General features: G+C 28.0%; 1 protein-coding gene across 4 annotated transcripts in view; it reads left to right on the forward strand.

The window, feature by feature from the left end:
• Nucleotides 1-6441: 6441 nt before the first annotated feature.
• The window catches only part of LOC107436947 (potassium voltage-gated channel protein Shaw), a 279381-nt gene continuing 267840 nt past the window's right edge, over nucleotides 6442-17982 (forward strand). For 2 of the 4 annotated variants that reach the window (XR_011636124.1, XR_006226018.2), the window contains exon 1: nucleotides 6442-6645. The gene's annotated coding sequence lies outside the window, so the exon portion shown is untranslated. The remainder of the gene's footprint in view (nucleotides 6646-17982) is intronic. The other 2 variants (XM_071177434.1, XM_016048787.3) reach the window with 1 other exon arrangement.

The following is a 17982-nucleotide window of genomic DNA, read 5'->3' on the forward strand; positions in this document are numbered from 1 at the left end:
AATAAAATGTTTTATTCAAATTTCTTTACTAAATTGCAAATAGAATTTTAGACGACTAAAGAAGAAACATCGTATTTTATAGCTTAAAAAAATAAAAATGAAAAGATAAGCAAACGATTATTAGCGAAAAAAATATGAATGAAATTTTATGCTAAGCGCGCGAAGTCAAGTTCCTCGCAAGTTTATCACATTTTAATATTAATCGCTCCATTTAATCATTTCTTCATTGTCGCCAAATTATTTTTTCAAAAATAATAAATTTTAATTTTTCTCAGCTTCTAATAAATAAAAACAGTTGAAACTTTAGATTTTTCAGTTGAAAAATTTGTAGATTAATATGGTATAAAAAAATTCATACCTTATAATTCAAAAATTTTTCATCCTTAATTTAATTAAATAATAAAAAATAATTAACAATTATTAAAAATTATTTTTTTCGTGAAATTATCTTTGGGTAAATGAGTTTTATGACTGGGTGAAATTTTCTTCGAATTGCTTTATTAGTTTTTAAAATATTACTAAAAACGTAAAAAGTGAAATTAACATTAAGGGATACGAACCTTCGATCGCTCTCCTGACCAAACTATGGGGATCATATTTCCCAGATTGCGGCTACCCCCTATATTTTGAAGGTTAAGAATCCAAATATGTAAGAAAAAATATATGTTTATTCAGAGAAAGTACGTTTCTGTGTCTGATTTCGTAACTTAATTAATACATAGTTAGCACTAATTAATTAGCATATTTGAGGTCACCCCCAGGAACCATTAAGATTAACACTTAGTTCGTGAAAATCCGATCATTAGAACGAAAGTTATTCAGGGTGATATCTTTTTTTTTTGCGGACTGTACGTCTCTTGTGAATATCAATTGATTGTTAGGTTTTCTCTTTTCTAATTGCCATTTATATTTCACCAAATGCAGTCATGAGATATTAATAAATACAGATATTAAATTATTTATAGCAAAATCTTTATTGCCGCTATCCACTGCAGGTTCACAAGCTCTGGCAGACGTTACTGGTGAAGAAATTGATTATTGTGACTGTGAGCGGCCTGTGATCCTTGCAGGAGATTTTAATGTGAATTTCTAATTACCTGAAGTTGAAACATTATTAACCTTTCTTAAATACAAATTTGGATTGGAAATGATAAATGGTAGAAATGATCCAACAACCAAAGGGGTAACTACCATTGATGGAGTTTTTGCAAGAAATATTGAAAAAATAGAATTCAAACATTTCGTATCTTACTTTAGTTTTCATAATCCCATTGCAAATGTTATAGATTTGGACATTTCTCCACTCGAAAATGATAATTAAAAGATTCGATCAATTGTGAATTGTAAGCATTGTTAATAAAGTTTGTCTTAAAGAAACAATATTATTTCACTAAAAATGAATTTCTACCCTTTCCTATTTCCATTTCCACATTACGAAGTTTAACTTCTTACGCGCGCAGGGACTCCACGCACTATTTTTTTTTTTTTGAAGTTCTGGCAAAATATTTACAGTTTGGCATTCTTGTAGAAGTGTTTAACTTAATTATTTTTTAAAATTTTTCTTTTTACGGAAATTATGGACTTTTCCTATTTCTTAAACAGGTATTTAAGTTATTAAAAAAAATTACTGGCCTATGTCCTGAAACATTAAAACGGCAACAACAACCCATTAGTCTAGAGTTCATTAGAAGACATTCTTAAAAACAGTGTAGTAATGAGTAGTTTCATAAAATAAGCATGTTGTAGATGAAAATTTCTCAAATCGTACCTCTCTCAAATTGTACCACCTCTGATTTTTAAAAACGCATTGCATTGAGATCACTCTAGTGGATAAATTCGGAAGCTTTTTCGCATAAATCTCCACGCATAAGAGGAAAGTTGCTGCTTACTTGCCTTCAGTACTTATTTAAGTAAATCAGTTTTTACCAAGTTTTCGAAGTAATTTTTTTTTCTTGCTAATCTCCCTGAAAACTGAAGCAAGTCGCTTGCAAGCAGGAGGATTATACGTCTGCCGACATATGTGCTTACCATTGTCCCGGTTACAATGTTGTCTTCAGCATTGCACTTGAAGCGGAGAGGAATTGATTTGCGTACTATTCTTAGATGAAACTAGATTCAGTCTCTCGTCTGATTGTCGAAATTAAATGAACTGGCGTGAAATTGGTACTGTGCAGAGTCGAGAAAGCACAAAAGAACGACCGATACTCTACACGTGTAAGGTGTGGACTGGCATAATAATTAATTGCCGTACGTCCCCTATGTGCTTCCAATTGGGACTGCTAATGGCCAACGCTACTTTAATGACACTCTGCTGCCTCATGTTGACTTGTTCTGAGGTGTTACTTGTTCTGTGGTGTGTGGTTAAATTTTATGGATAGCAACAGAACATCGAACACTCGCTGTGAAAGAGTGTGTACAGAGAGAGGATATTTAAAGCCTCGCATGGCTAAAACGTTCTCCAGATCTGAATATCTTTGAAAATGTGGGGATGCTTCGGGAGGACTGCTGACATCCTGCAAAAAACAAGGATATGTTGATCAGCGCACTGACAGAGGGATGGGGCGAATAGCCCCATTAGATGCAGAATACTGTTATGCAAATCTGGAAACTTGCATAGGATTCCATTGTGGTCATACCTCTTATTGACATCTTACTCCAGGATGCCTAACAATGGTATTTTAAATTTTTTTTCTTAATTTCATGTTTTCAGCACAAAACGACTATTTTGTTCCTAGAACATATTTCAAACATTTTGGGTTTAACAGCGCAATAAATTATCCCTTTTTTAATGTGCAAACATTCTTGCATTCTTTTATTTCATTTGCCATTTAACCCCGCTTAATTTTTTTTTATAATGGTTTGTCCTTAGTAATTTTCATTCAGTGTATTTCTGGGCTAACTTGCACCAAATATGAAATTTATCATCTCGTAAGTGAAACTTATAATCAAGCTGCAACAATTGAGAACTCTGTCTGAAAGGATTAAACTATTCTGGTGCGTCACTTTTTAAGTAAACTCATTTTTTTACTGCAAAAAACATCGATACGGTAATCAATTTGAAAGAAACAATACTCTTTCAGTAGCTGAACTGATTTAACATCCTTTTACGATGAGATATATTTTTTTTACATAACGTAAGAAAAAAACTACGAAAAGTGACGATTCTGGTTAGCCAAATAATGAGTTTGCAAATATTAGTTCGTAATGTGACTTGATGAATCAAACTCTAAGTATATCCTATGCTTTAATCGAACCCTTTTTTGAAACATAAGGAGGTTAAGACTTTTAAGAAAGTTAGGCTAACAACAGCAAGAAAAATAAGGAAGCATGCAATGCAGTATAATGAACGTCGCGTGTAAATAAAATTTTTTTTGATAAATTTTTTTTAGAAAGAAACGAGACTAACGCCAATTTTGAAGATATTGTAAGTTGTTTTCAGATCTAATCAGCGTGGTTTAAATTAATAAATTTTTTTTAATGTCTCTATTTTAAATTACATCAAATCAAAATTTTAAATTAATTATTGGTGATTCTGCTAGTCTAGACCTAGACCTATTGACAATTTTTCGACAGAGAAGGAAAGTTGGTTATAGATAACGATGCAGCACATATATATCTTAAAAAGCAGCACATATGAAGGTCACTGTTAAAATTTGAAGTATATAACATTCAGTTTTATTAATATTTAAAAGACTTATAATACTGTAATAGTAACAGTTCGAAAATTTTTTTACACATTTATTATATCTGTTATATTATACCTATGTTATTAAAACAATTGCTTTGTGACACACTTTTAAGTGCTTTGATTATTTCTTTAATCTTAAATACTAAATATTTTAGAGGCTGGTGTGAGTTTTGGAATCAGTTGGTACGAATTAGGCAACAAGTTTCCTAAATCGTATTACTTTCAGAGACTTAACGAAGACAATGAATTTTCCGTACTTACTGCTTAAATCTCATGACCAAAAAAAAACAATAAAAGTAGTTGAATAATTGTATTTAATTCTTAAAATATAATTGTCAGGGATTTGATGCTGATAAAAATTTAAATGTGAAAAGTGGTAAAATTTTGTCAATCTTCATACATTAGGATTTTTCCGAATTTGAACTTATGGTGAAAATCACTTTTCAGTTTCTTTAAAGGAATTATTGTTTCAATTCAGGGAATGTTTTGACAATATTAATTTGTGTATAAATTTTAGCAAAATTATACATTGGAGACAGTAGTGATTATTAAAACATTTTGAATATACCCTTACTTTTCAACTAATCTAATTTAGTAAGAACGTAAAAGTCATTCAAAATGCAAAGATTAAAAAATTTTTTTTTCCAGAAATAAGGAATGAAAATGGAATTTTTTCATATTCTTTAAAATGTTTAAAAGTTATATATTACACCTTCAAAAATTCTAAACAGTCTTTTGAGATTTTTTTAAACCATAATATTAACCATATAACCATAAAATGTGAGCAAGAAAACCGGAAAAAAATTATTGTTCATCTTTTAAATGTAACAATATAACGGACACGTCAGATAGTCATTTTAGGAAACTTCAATGCAAAACATCATTTCAATTTAGACACAAATAGTTTCAATCAATAATAGTTCAATGCGGTTCATTATTTAAACTTGCATTCATTTTAAATTCTAAATTTGAGTTCCAGACAAAATGGCGTTCGTGTAAATCCAGTTTTTTTGTAAGAAAAAACAGATACCTATTTTGAGTATTTCTACTACAATACCAGCATATTTTTGAACATGAACTGCTTCTATGCCCGTCTTTCTTTAAATTGACTTCACACTCTCAGTGTACTTTGAGATTTATATTGAACAAAAAGTAACACGAAAAACGTTAATTTAGAAACTCATTTAACGGAGCCATAGTGGCTTAGAAGAAAGGACGTTTGCCTCCCAGTGAGGTGACCAGGGTTAAAACCCCAGCGATGGCCGGTCGATACGAATTCTTTATCCGGCTCACTTCGATAAGAGTGCTGACTTAAAATATCCTCAGTGGTAGACGGATCATGGGTTAGAGTCCTCTTGGTGTCAGGATAACCGTGGGAGGTTTTCAAGGCTTTCCTCTCCATGTAATGTGAATGAGGGTTAATACCATCAAAAAATCCTCCATGAAGGCAATTTTCTCCTAATACTTGATCCAGGAGTTCTCTTGTCTTCTGTATTGGATTCTAAATTACAAGGCTACGGAGTTGAACATCGGTAGTCGTAAACCCTAAATTAGGTTGGCCGTTCAATGACGGTTATAAAACAAACAATTAATGGAATTAACTCTTTAACTCATTTATGGAATTTTTAGTTTGGAATTTAAGCATTTTATATCGCATAATTCGTTTAAATAGATCCAAATATTTTTCAATTAAAAATAGTTGTTGAAAAAAAAATTCTTTTCTTTTTTTGAAGTTTTTTTTGTGTTTATTTTCGCCAAAAAGCGTCTTAAATAATGATTCAAGGGACATTTCATAAGTAGCTTTTGAAATTTTTCGTTATTTTTAGAGCTTTAAATATTTTTACTTCAGTTACTCTTAAAACAGATGATGTGCGTAATATATACTAATAGTAACTATTTTCCAAAAATGGTATTTGAATGAAGCGAGTTTATGGCTTAAATAGTTCGTTCTCAACAACTTGATTCTTCGATTGATATAAAAAAGCAAATTTATGCAATAAATTCTTTTTTCGGTTCATATTATTTGAAATTTAACTATTTTATTATTTTGGAGCAGCCTCTCGCTTTCGATATATTTTAATGACTGAAATCGTAATTCTAAGTTTATAATATCTTTTTTAAGTACTTTCAGATGACTTTGTTCATCAATAAACAATAACATTAATCCATTTTTATTTAATTTCAGTCTGTGATCTACAAAAATTTTTTTTGATACTATTAATATTTTAAAATTTATTATAAATCAGATTTTTATTTAGTATTAAAAAGTATAAATTTTATTTTTGATATATTCCCTCTCTGAATGTTTGTTATTAATGTCTTCTTATGTTTGAACTGCTCTAAGTCCATTAAATATAAATCTCTTAAATTGCCAGTGATATGAAGCTTAAAAATATTTTTCGAGTTATTAGGAGAAAACGAAATAAGTTATAAAATTAAAGTGAAAAATAAATATCATGAAATAATAGTAAAACAATTTTTTCTACTCTTATTTTCTTAGAATAATAAAAGAGCTACTATGGTGGTAAATAAAGTTCCATAGTCATTTGTAAAGATTAAATTCAATTTTCATTAAGAAAAAGAGCCATAACGATAAATAAAATTATTTCTCAGTACTTCTTGGATTTGAATAGCTTTATTTAATCTACAACAAATAATATTTACGCATTCAGAAAATGATGATAAATGGAGATGCATTTTCTCTTGTCGTTTCAAAGTAGCACAGCAGTGAAGAAAACTTAAAGAAACGCCATCTGTTCCCGCAAGATGTCGCCGGTATCGCACAGTTGAATGAGTGATAGCTCCTCTTCTGAATCGTCTGAAAAGTGTTATTTTGGCGGCAGATCGCTACATACGTGCCGCTGCAATTGGATATAGGTATGGATACTTTGTCTCGCACATAAGAGAATTTCTGCAAAAAGTTTTGGATTTTATTTGGAATATGACTTTACATTCAGGTAATGTTTATGATTTTTTTATTGCTTGCAATATGTTTTGTATTGAGCATTTACGCTGTATTTTGCAAATATTTCGAAATAGTTTTCATTGAATGTGATGATTTATTTATTTGTTTTAGCGGAACATCTAAAAAAATGATGCAATGAGTAATAAGAAAAATACTAAGCTACCGGAATAATTTGAAATGTATCTAATATTCATATTGCAGATAATGGCGATAAAAATTCATCTTCTATTTAATTTTCAAATGATATAACATTAATATTTTCTACAAAGCATTTGGTCTTTTAGTTTTTTTAAAGATTAAATTTAAATGTTATTTATAAATTATGCAATTCGAAATTCGGTGTGTAAGAATTATTAAATGCAACAAAATTCGAAACATCGCCAACATCTTGAATGTTGCAAAATAATTGTAACAGAACTCGGTTCTGTCAAAAATTACATGTTAAGAAAAAAAACAGCTGAATGCTGCAAAATACAGTTTGAATGAGTGCGCAAAACGCGAAGAAACACTTTATGACGCAGAAATCCCATTCAGCATCTTTTAATTAAGAAGAAGATAAGGACAAAAAAAGAAAGAAAGAAAAAAAATGGTCTTTATATGTACTTGGTGACATATGTTCAACAAAAAAAAGTTTTTTTTGTTAAACATTTTTTTTTAAAAATTACTATCGTTATTCATATTTATATATATTTTCTTTAAAGGAATTATTGTNATATATATATATATATATATATATATATATATATATATATTTATGCTATATATATATATTTTGATACCAAAAAAAACATGATTTTGATTTTGGTATCAAAAACAAAAATATATGGTTTTTAAACTTTTTATTCGATAATTTTTCCGATCATATGGTAACGGATGACAAAAAATTTCGGTTTTTCAAATTATTGTTCTTATTGCCAGACAATTAGTAAAAAATACAAAACTGAAAAGAAAATTTGACTCATAAAAAGACTTTTATGTCATGCTATAAGGAATAAAAACAACTTTATTAAATTTTACCACATTTATCAAATTTTTATCACATATTATAAAACCATATTTTATTTTTAACTTTAATCAAATATGAATATAAATATATTTATAAAAATGAAATATAAGAATTACTTTTTTATGGTAAAATGCTCGAATTTTTAAAAAGTCAGATGCTTAAAGTTCGGAACTATTCGACCATTTGCGTTCAAATTAAATATTTTGCTTTATAAAATTATATTTTTTGAAAAAATGCAAATATATAGATAATTTAAATACGAAAATTGTTCGATTATTATTAGTTATCAATAATAAAAAGTAATAAATTGTAATTGAAAATTATTCTTTTTATTTGAATAGGAGAATTTTAAAATTCAGTGTTATTTTTTTTCAATTCGTTAAAAAAATATCGAGATGTGACGAAATAAGAAAAACAAAATTCACATAAAAATAACTTCTGACCAGACGTAAGGGACCATACTTCCCATAGTTCGGCTATCCTCTATAGTTTGGGGGTCGGAAATTTGAATCCGGTGAAAAAAAGTATGTTTATTCAGAGAAAAAACACCTTTGTGTTCGATAGCAATATTCTTTTTTAGAGTAGGGAAAATGTACTCTTTTGTGGTATTTTGTTCTTTCTTTTTTTACTGAATTTTCGAAATTGGACAAAGGTTAGCATCGATCTTAAATTAAACAAAAGCTATCGGGAAAAAAAATTATTAAACCCTTAAATCATGAAATCAGGGTCTCTGATAATTTGTGGGTGCTTTTCACACTACATAGATTGCGCACTGGAAAAAACGTATGGTCAGATTTCCAGATTTAAAATATTGCATTTCCAAAATATGGTAAAATAAAACAAGCTTCTTTCTTTACGAAACCACCAGAAAGCTCAGTAATTCTTACCGAATCGCTTTGGCAATGACTCTGGTAAATTTAGCAACAAAATGTAGTTTTATAGTGGAAAACTAATTTCATCAGGTAAAAAATGGCATAAAAACTATTTATTTGGTCAAATTTACTTTGAGTTCTTTTTTTTACTAAATCTGTGGTAATAAGAACTATAATTTTGAAAACCAGAGTTTAAGGCAAGCCGTTACCATATGTACGGAAACATTACTAAATGAGTGGTTTATATACTATATATAGTTTCACTTTATTAACCAGAATTATAGTTTGACTTTATAAACCAGAATGCTAATTCCCCCCCCCAGAAATGTCATTACCGTACAGTATGGTAATTTTACCAGACTTTTTTTCTCCTTGTAAAAGCTCACTGATTTGATAACTTTTTTGAACCAACGTTTTACGTTTGTGATCAAGTGCTGCCTTTCGGTCGAAGTCTTTTTGTTTTCATCATCGTTTGATTCTCAAGCCTTTAAAGCGGACAACGGCAGTAACAAAAAAAAAAAAAAAACCCAGGAAGAATATAAGACTTGTTATTACTCTATAAACCTAATTACATTTTGAATAGCCAGCAAAATAATGCTACTTGAACCTTAGAAAAAATCTACAGGGAGTGCTGAAAATAGCAAATCCCCGAAATTTGTTGGATGTCGCAACCAACAAATAGCTCCAAGTAGCTCTAACCAGATTGCCACTACTATACATAACTTTGGGCATTTGTTGCCTCCAATCAAGTTAGGAGGGTGAGAACAGGACTTTGAATCTCATGATTATTCTATGCGTAGATGACTAAGTTTTTGTCCGGGGGGCTTTAATCCGTTTAAAAATATTATTTTGAAGTACGTTTTGCTATTAAATTCTGCTCCTTCTGAGTAACCAAACGATTTGTGGTTCTTTGTCCATTGGTTGCTACAAGGCCCCAAATTTGACAAGCTATATATGTATTCTATAAAAATAATTTTCTCACAATGCTTCGGAAGATAATGCTCATAACTTTTATTTTCATGAAGTATTTACATTGTTAGAGAAATCATGTTTGTGTCCGAAAATTGCTGATAAGACCAATTTTTGTTTAGTGAATAGGACTAAAAAATAAAGCCAATTTTTGAAACATTTGAAATTTTTGCCAATTTTTAAACAAAAAAAAACTTTCCTTTCCTTTATCCAAAATTTATCGATATTGCTAGTGGTGCGAATAATTTAATTTCCATTTTAATAAATGAAAGTACATTAATTAAATCATGCGTCATTTTTTAAAAGAAAAAAACGTTCATATCAAATTATCTAATCATCAATTACTTTCTTAAGTGAATTTCAATTAGAAGCATTTTGCAGATGTTAATATTTCTTTATAATTACTTACCTCATTCTTTTCTGAATAATCCCTTATAATGTTACCCAATACTATCATATAAAGTTATATTCTGCAACTGCTATTACTAAAAATAGTAATTTGACTTTATTTGGAATCATTTTGTATAAACATGTATTCATTTAGAATGGATTAAGAAAGCCTGAAAAGCGATGATGCTTTTTTTAAGAAATTTTTGCCCTCTTTAAAGTTAAAAGTTTAGTTAATGGCTGGATTTTTAGCACTATTAGGATTGACTTAATAAAAAATGTTTTTTATTCAATTAACAATTAAATGTTATTTAAACGAAAATACTCCAATGCATTTCTTCTCAAACTAAATTTTTTAATACGTTTAGTAAAAATTGACTTAATTGAAATAAGTTTTAAATTAATTTATTTATTAGTTCAAGACAGAAAATATTATAAATTTTTCGAATTATTTTTCGAAAAATAAATAGTACTTTTTTTAAAACAGTTTTTCGTTTGCTTATTTGTTTATAATTTGAACAATGAATTGAACATAGTATGAAATCGCTTAAACAGTAATGCTGGTTTTTTGACAAATCTTCGGGAAATATTTTTTACATATAAATAAAAAGTAAAAATACCCTTTCTGTTATGGAAAGTAATTAAAAACAAGATTATTAGGAGCAGCGAAATTGCTTTTAAACACGAACCATGGATTGTATTTTGGAAAGAGAGTCAGAGAAAAAAATAGAGCTTCTAGTATTGAATAGACATTAGTTTGAAGAACTAGCAAAAAGTTCTGCGAGGAATAGATCAATACTGGAAAAGATATTTTTTTATTTATTTGAAGATTAAAAGCATGTATATCAGAACAATATATTCACTGAATATGCCTTTTGAAAATATATAACGGAAAAATAGATTGAATTGTTTTTCAATTTTTCAAGTAGTTGTTTTTAAATATTCTGGACTGGCAAAGGAAAGAAATATAATGTTTAAAACTACTATTGGCTTATTTGTACACTTTTAAAGAAGATATTACTTATTTGGAGACGTGTTTTTTCAATATTTACATTTTTAATTCAAATTTTTGTTTTTATTTAAAACTTGATCTAGAAAACTAACAATAAACTTATTTACTAAAAAAATCTTATGGTGAAATTGGTAAACAAACTGCTTATATTGTTGAAGATTACAAGCACACCGATGTTAATGTATCATACACATGCGTAGCAAAAACTATTTATAAATGTTCTACAATAGTAATAACGGCTAAGTGAACAAAAAAATTAGCAGTTTAAAAAATTTTTAAATATTAATTAAAACATTTTAGAAAAAGGAAGTTCTTCCTTTATTTCATGTAATTTAAACATTTTCATCTCTGGATAGAAAGAATGCTCTGAAAATAGATTTTAAAAATTTAAAAAAAAAATGAATCTTTTCGCTATTTAGAATCATGTATAAAATAAAATCAAAAATGAATTAGTTTTAAAAGTTTTAAAATAAAAATTTAGAAATCATCTAACTTCAAATAAATTTTTTAAGGCCAAATTTCTTAAACATTCCTTTGCTTAATTCAGCTGTTTTAAATACTAAAAAAGAAGGGGAAGAACAATGCATCAATCTTGCATTTTTGAAAATAAAATGTGTTCTTAGAGAGTTTAACTATATCTCATTAAGGTAACTAAAACTAGGCCGAATCTTAAAAAAACAAAATTTTAACTAGGCCAAATTTTAATAGAAAAACTGAACATTGCTGTACCACTAGAAAGACAGAAGGGGCAAATTTGGCCCTTCCCAATTAGCTTGCTTGTAAATCAATTAAACATTCAAAATCTTAAAATATTATCTAATTAATTTAGTAAGAACCTATTTTAGACTTGATCATAAAATCTATCTGGCGTTTCCTTCTATTTGGTTCACGAAAATATTTGATTAAATGAAATACTTTTTGATTATATTTATATGTTAGTTTCATAGATAATTATGTTTCCTTTACTGAATGAATCATAATCATACATATCTTGAAATACTTTTTTTAATGAAGCTGGGTACCTTATAGTTATCAAAGGGTACCTTATACTTATACCTACCTGGGGTTTTGGGATACCTACCAAAATATTTATACCTACCAAAATATTATTCTGGCCCTACCCATCATTCTAAATGAAAAAGTCGATATATTCGTTTCTGTAAGACTAGCACATGAATGATTAAATATGAACTTAAATTAGATCAAATTTTAAAAAGTCAAAAATACTCAACTCTTTCAGTAAGTTATTTTTCTGAATTACAGAGCAACAAAATACTAGAGAAGCCAAATTGGCTCCATCCGACGTTCTAGTGTTAAACTTTCGATAAATGATTTAAACAGTGTAAAAGTACTTAATAGAAAGGATTATGTTGTGTCCAAAAATTATCAAAAATGATCTAATTTTTTTGTCATTTAATACATAATATAAAATATTTTATATTATTTATATACCCTTTATTTCGACGGATTTGGCTTTCATTTGAAAAGAAAAACCCAAACGTCATAACGAAATCATGCATTGGGTAACCGTAAACTTAAAAAATGTGTTTCGAATAGTTGGTTAGGAAAATGGCTAAAAGTTTAAATGAAATCCACAATTTTTTAAAAAAATTAACCAAACTAAATATAAAAAATAAAAATTTCCAAAGAAACCAAAACTTTTCAGAAATTTTATTTTTTTGATGAAATAAAGTTCATATTGAAAGGTTAGGAAAAAAATATTTCACGGAATTATATCGAGTTTTATTACAAATTTTCTAAGAAAATCAATTCAATTATGAATAATATACTTTATGTTTTACAATTATACCTTCTTTTATCATGCATTTTTTTTTATTCAAAATTTTTCTTATCAAATTTTACTCATTATTTTTTTTAAAAAATTTTCCAACTTAATGTTAAATATCATTGTTATTTGCTAATTTTTTTAAATCGGTGAATATTATTTGTATTTATTTATTTGCTACCTTACTATGAAATTGTTTAGGTTTATATTTTAATTTAAATTACTAAAATATAATAAATAATAAATTATTAAAAAAATTATTAATACTTTCACGGTTTGAAATTTTTCGATTTAGCATCTACTAATATTTTGTAGCTTTAATTTTACACTAAGGACTTAACCAAAAATAATTTATGATAATGTTTATTTTTGATTAAAAGCTTTTCAAGAATTCATATTTGTTTATTTTAAAAATGTATTATATACCAGAAAATTACGCGAGTCATAAAATCTCTAAAACTGAAATTCTAAGATTCAAGTGAAGTTTTGAAAATAACAGACTTTTTAACCAAAATGCGTAACTTTTTTTTCCTGAACAAAATTCCACGTAAAATTAATGTAATTCCATCAAATTACGCTGAACTGAAAACAAATTTTTAGGTAAGCAAACTTATATAATTGTATCGTTACTCAGAATTCTACTAAGATGAATACTTTTTGAAAAAAATATACATGATCAACACACAAAATCCACTTAAAATTCTTTTTCTTTAAGTTTCTTTCTACTTTTCATTTCATTTTCCGCATACTTTATTAAACCTTAAAATTGAATTTTTCGCCAATTGAATTTATAAAGTTTTAATAAAGCCTTCGGAGAAATATGAATCCTTGCAAAACTCCAAGCTAAGCTTCCAACAAAAATCTATATTTCAAACTAATGAAGGAAACAAAAGATTCTTATAAGACATTAACAAACTTATTAATAATTCGTACCAGTTGCTTCTGAGAAAATTTTAAAATATCTTGTCCTTATTTATGAAAATATAATAATATAAACCAGAAAGTTGAGTATCACCACAGTTTAATTAGAATTTAGGTTCTTATTTGCAAATCGAGTTGTATTTTCTACTGCGTATACTACATTTGACAGATGCTAATCCTCTTCTGTTTTCATCCAAAGTCTCTTTCTTGAGAAATTGTCATGCAGGTGAAATTAATACATGGAGGAAAAAAAAGTATGGCAAATTACTGCACTGTGTGTCAAGGACATTTCTGTTAAACGACTATAATTCTGTTACTAACAACCACACCATACGGTATTTAAATCATTCATTTGGTCATTTTTCCATTCATATAGTAACGGTTTATTAGGAATTCAAGGGCATTTCTACTAAAAGACTATAATTCTGTTGCTAAAAGCCGTACCATACGGTATTTAAACCATTCATTTGGTCATTTTTTCGTTCATATGGTAACGGTTTATTAAAAATTCAGGGACATTTTTGTTAAAAGACTATAATTCTGTCACTGAAAACCATATCATACGGTCTTTAAACCATTCATTTGGTCATTTTCCCGCTCATATAATAACGGTTTATTAGAAATTCAAGGGCATTTCTGTTAAAAGATTATAATTCTTTTACTAAAAACCATACCATATGGTGTTTAAACCATTCATTTGGTCATTTTTCCGTTCATATGGTAACGGTTTATTAGAAATTCTGGTTTCCAAATTTCTCGTTCTTATTACTACACATGTAGAAAATAATACAAAACAGAAAAGAAAATTTAACCAAATAAATGGTTTTTATGTCATGCTATAAGGTATTGTGGTAAAATTACACATTTATCAAATTCACATTTATCAAACTTATCACACATTATAAAATCATATTTTTTGTTAATTGTACCAAAATCAATACCTAAGAGCTTTGGTAGAAATTATCGAGCTTTTTTGTGCTTAATATAAAGTCAAATTAAATTTTCTTATATTCTGGAAGTATTGATCATACTTTTTTTCTCATTGTATATGGAAGAATAAATATTAATAATGTACCTTACACAAATTAGATACGAAATTCAAAATCTTTGTTGATAAGTTATTAAATGTCATTTGTCTATTTTTATTTTAATTACATTTAAAAAAAACGTTTGCTATTAATTTTAATCTTGGATAATGGGGAAAGTAAAATAATTGAAATTAAAATTAATTTCTTCAAAATATGCAATTTATACCAATGTTAAGATCGGTCTTTAATTAGAAATTTCTTCTGAAATTTTGATTGATTAAAAACTTAATTTAGAGGATATCGGAAGGGTTTACTGCTCTCTAAATTTTCATCAAAATTTTTTTCTGTCAGTTAAATTATTTTAAAATAAAATTTTTGCAATTAACGCAAAATTAAGCAAATTTAAGCAAACGGTTTTCAAAGATTTTTTTTGAGTAAATATTTCCATTCCACATATCAACACTGTGATGGATGTAACATGAGAGCAATATACGAATCGACGAGCCATCACTGGGACTCGAACCTGGGTTGCTACATAATAGGAACCACACTATTTGTCCAAAGGTGACAGTTTTATAGCAAACTATCGCTTAGTATTGCTTCTACTTGGGTTCTTAAATGTTTAGAATTTCCTTTAATAACAGTTAATTACTCAAGCTCAGAGAATAAGGTCACCATTCAATGAAGTCCCAGTTCCAGCTATGGCTTATCAGTTTGCATATTGCTTTCAATTTACATCGATCACAGTAATGATATAAAACATCTCCTTTGGTAGCTGGATTATGGGTAATTGTAGCTAGATTATAGGATCTTTCGCGTGGTTTTTCCTTCCTTTTAGCGCAAATGCTGTTTATTTTACTCAAGAATCCTCCAAACAACCCTCCAACAAACTCTCATATCATTCCGTAAATCATAAGTTTTCTCAACTTCTGGATTATGTTCATATTACTCGTTAGGAAAGCAGCTATACATCGATATAGCAGCAAATCTGAAATGGCCATGATTTCTACTCGGGATAAAAGAATGTAACTGTACTTCCGTACTCACTCACTCACACCATCTTGTCTCCTTTTCATACTCACTTCATTACTCATCTCATCATTTGTTTCCTTCCGTACTTATCATGGCACATTTTTACATTACTAGTATTATCTTATATATTGCCTGCTGTTTATTTCTCGAACGACTTAAACGGTAGGTAACCATACTTAACCAACACCTCCTACAAGAGAGAAGGCCTCATCACGGATCAATTTAGTAACCAGACGAAAGGAACACAAACTGCGCATTGGAGGAAAATAAGAAAGATACAACTACGTTCCGTTTAATAAGCTGCGCAGTGTAGCAAAACACGAAAGATGTAATTATGTTTGGACTGCTAAAGGATCAAATTTCTTGTTTATAGTAACCTGTGTTGAGGGTTTTTCTCTTCTATTAAGTATTGAACTTGCCGACTTCAATTTAGATCCTCATTGTAGTAAAAAAATATCTGTACTTCTAAGTTATTTTAAATGACTTTTTCTCCTTATCCTGCATTTCTTACGTGATTCATCGACACAATTATGAGCCATGGCACATGGCATTACTTATTATAAACACATAATTAATGTAATAATGATGCACTTAATTTAATGCCATGTTTACGCTCCAATCATAAATATTAAGATCCTTACTTAACTGCTCCAATTACTCGATTACTTTAATTTCTATTCGAAAATTACTTGAGGGTTCAAAAATCGCTTCAAGCTTTATTAACAGAATGCAATATCTATGTTTAATTATGTAAGATTTTAATCAGTCTCAATGGCAAAATGCATTTATTCCTACACTCCAAATAATCTTCGCTCATCTATTCAAAATAAATATTTCAAACATTCGTAACTCATTATGAGGTCCTAAATAGCCTCCATTTCTATTATAAGAGAACTGTAAATAAGGAAACATTAATATATATATATTTATATTTTTATGTATTATGTCTATCACATGTAACTTCTGACAAAATATTTAAAATATATCGCCTACTATTATGAATATATTTTGCTTAGGTAAAGAAAGAAAATGAGTGCTTTTAATATTTATTCTTTATGCATTTACTATATAGGACAACTAGAAAAAATAAAAACATCAAATTTCTTAAGTTAAATATCCATTAGATAGCACAATGAATTCTAGTTTACTATTGTAGAGCATATAAAATTTTTAGAGCTTCTCAATTTTTATTTGAAGAGGAATAAGAATCGTTTAAAATTTAATTTTTACTAAATGAATTTAGATTCAAGTTTTCTTATATAATTTTTGTTGCACAAATATTAGAATTCTCTTGTAAGTCTTTTCACTTGTATATTTTACAGGAACAGTAATTTAATTTTGGACAGAGAATATGTGAAATATGCTTAAGTTAATTATATTGTGAATAATTAAACCTCTAAATTAATATTACAAGTAGTATAATTACAACTAAAGAAACGTCAAATATTTATTACAGATTAAAAATTATAAATTTGTTAAAAGATTTAACAATGAAATTGAACTATTTATATTTAATTTAACTTTTTGGGGTCTTCCTTTCAATATTTTGTGAGGTTTGTTTTGATTTTTTATGTTGTACCTCTTCACCATTCCACTTCTTTGGCAAAAAGATTTTTCAAAAGCTTTGATGTAGTAAAATATTTCTCACTTTCCTTTATAGCTATTGTGTAAAAAAAATATTCTTAAAACGCATTAAAATGAAAGTAAGCATCAGATATTCGGAAGTTTGATGCATTAATCTAAAGACGTATTAATCTATATATGTTACGATGAATTAATTCATATATGCATTAAGTAATATGCATTGATAACTGATAGCAGAATAGAAGAAATTATAGCAAAAAAAAATTACTTTTCTTGATTAAAATAATACCGTAAGTGATTTCTCTATAAATTTGCTTGTAAGTGGTTGAATTGTCAAGTGGTTGTCAGTAAATTTAATTTTTAAACAAGAAAATGTAGTGATTTGTCAATGGGATAACCAAAACGGGCGTAGTATGGGTATTTCAATCCGGATTGGTTGTTGAAACATGACATTTGTTTACATAAGGAACTGTTATTTTCATTCTATTTCGAGTAAGCCAAGCCCATCAAATATCAATTCTCTGAAGTGACACATTCTATATTCTTACACATTCTTACACAAAGAGTTCAATTCTTTTACTATATATTTCTTACTCCTCACAACGACAGGCATGAAGCCATGTAGAACATAAACAAACTAATTATGCCTCGTAGTTGCCAGGTGCACCTAACAAAAATAAATCACTAATACAATAAAATACATAAACAAATAATAAATTTAAGTAAAGTAAA

Source organism: Parasteatoda tepidariorum, chromosome 2 (genome assembly GCF_043381705.1).
Source record: "Parasteatoda tepidariorum isolate YZ-2023 chromosome 2, CAS_Ptep_4.0, whole genome shotgun sequence".
Lineage (NCBI taxonomy): Eukaryota > Metazoa > Arthropoda > Arachnida > Araneae > Theridiidae > Parasteatoda > Parasteatoda tepidariorum.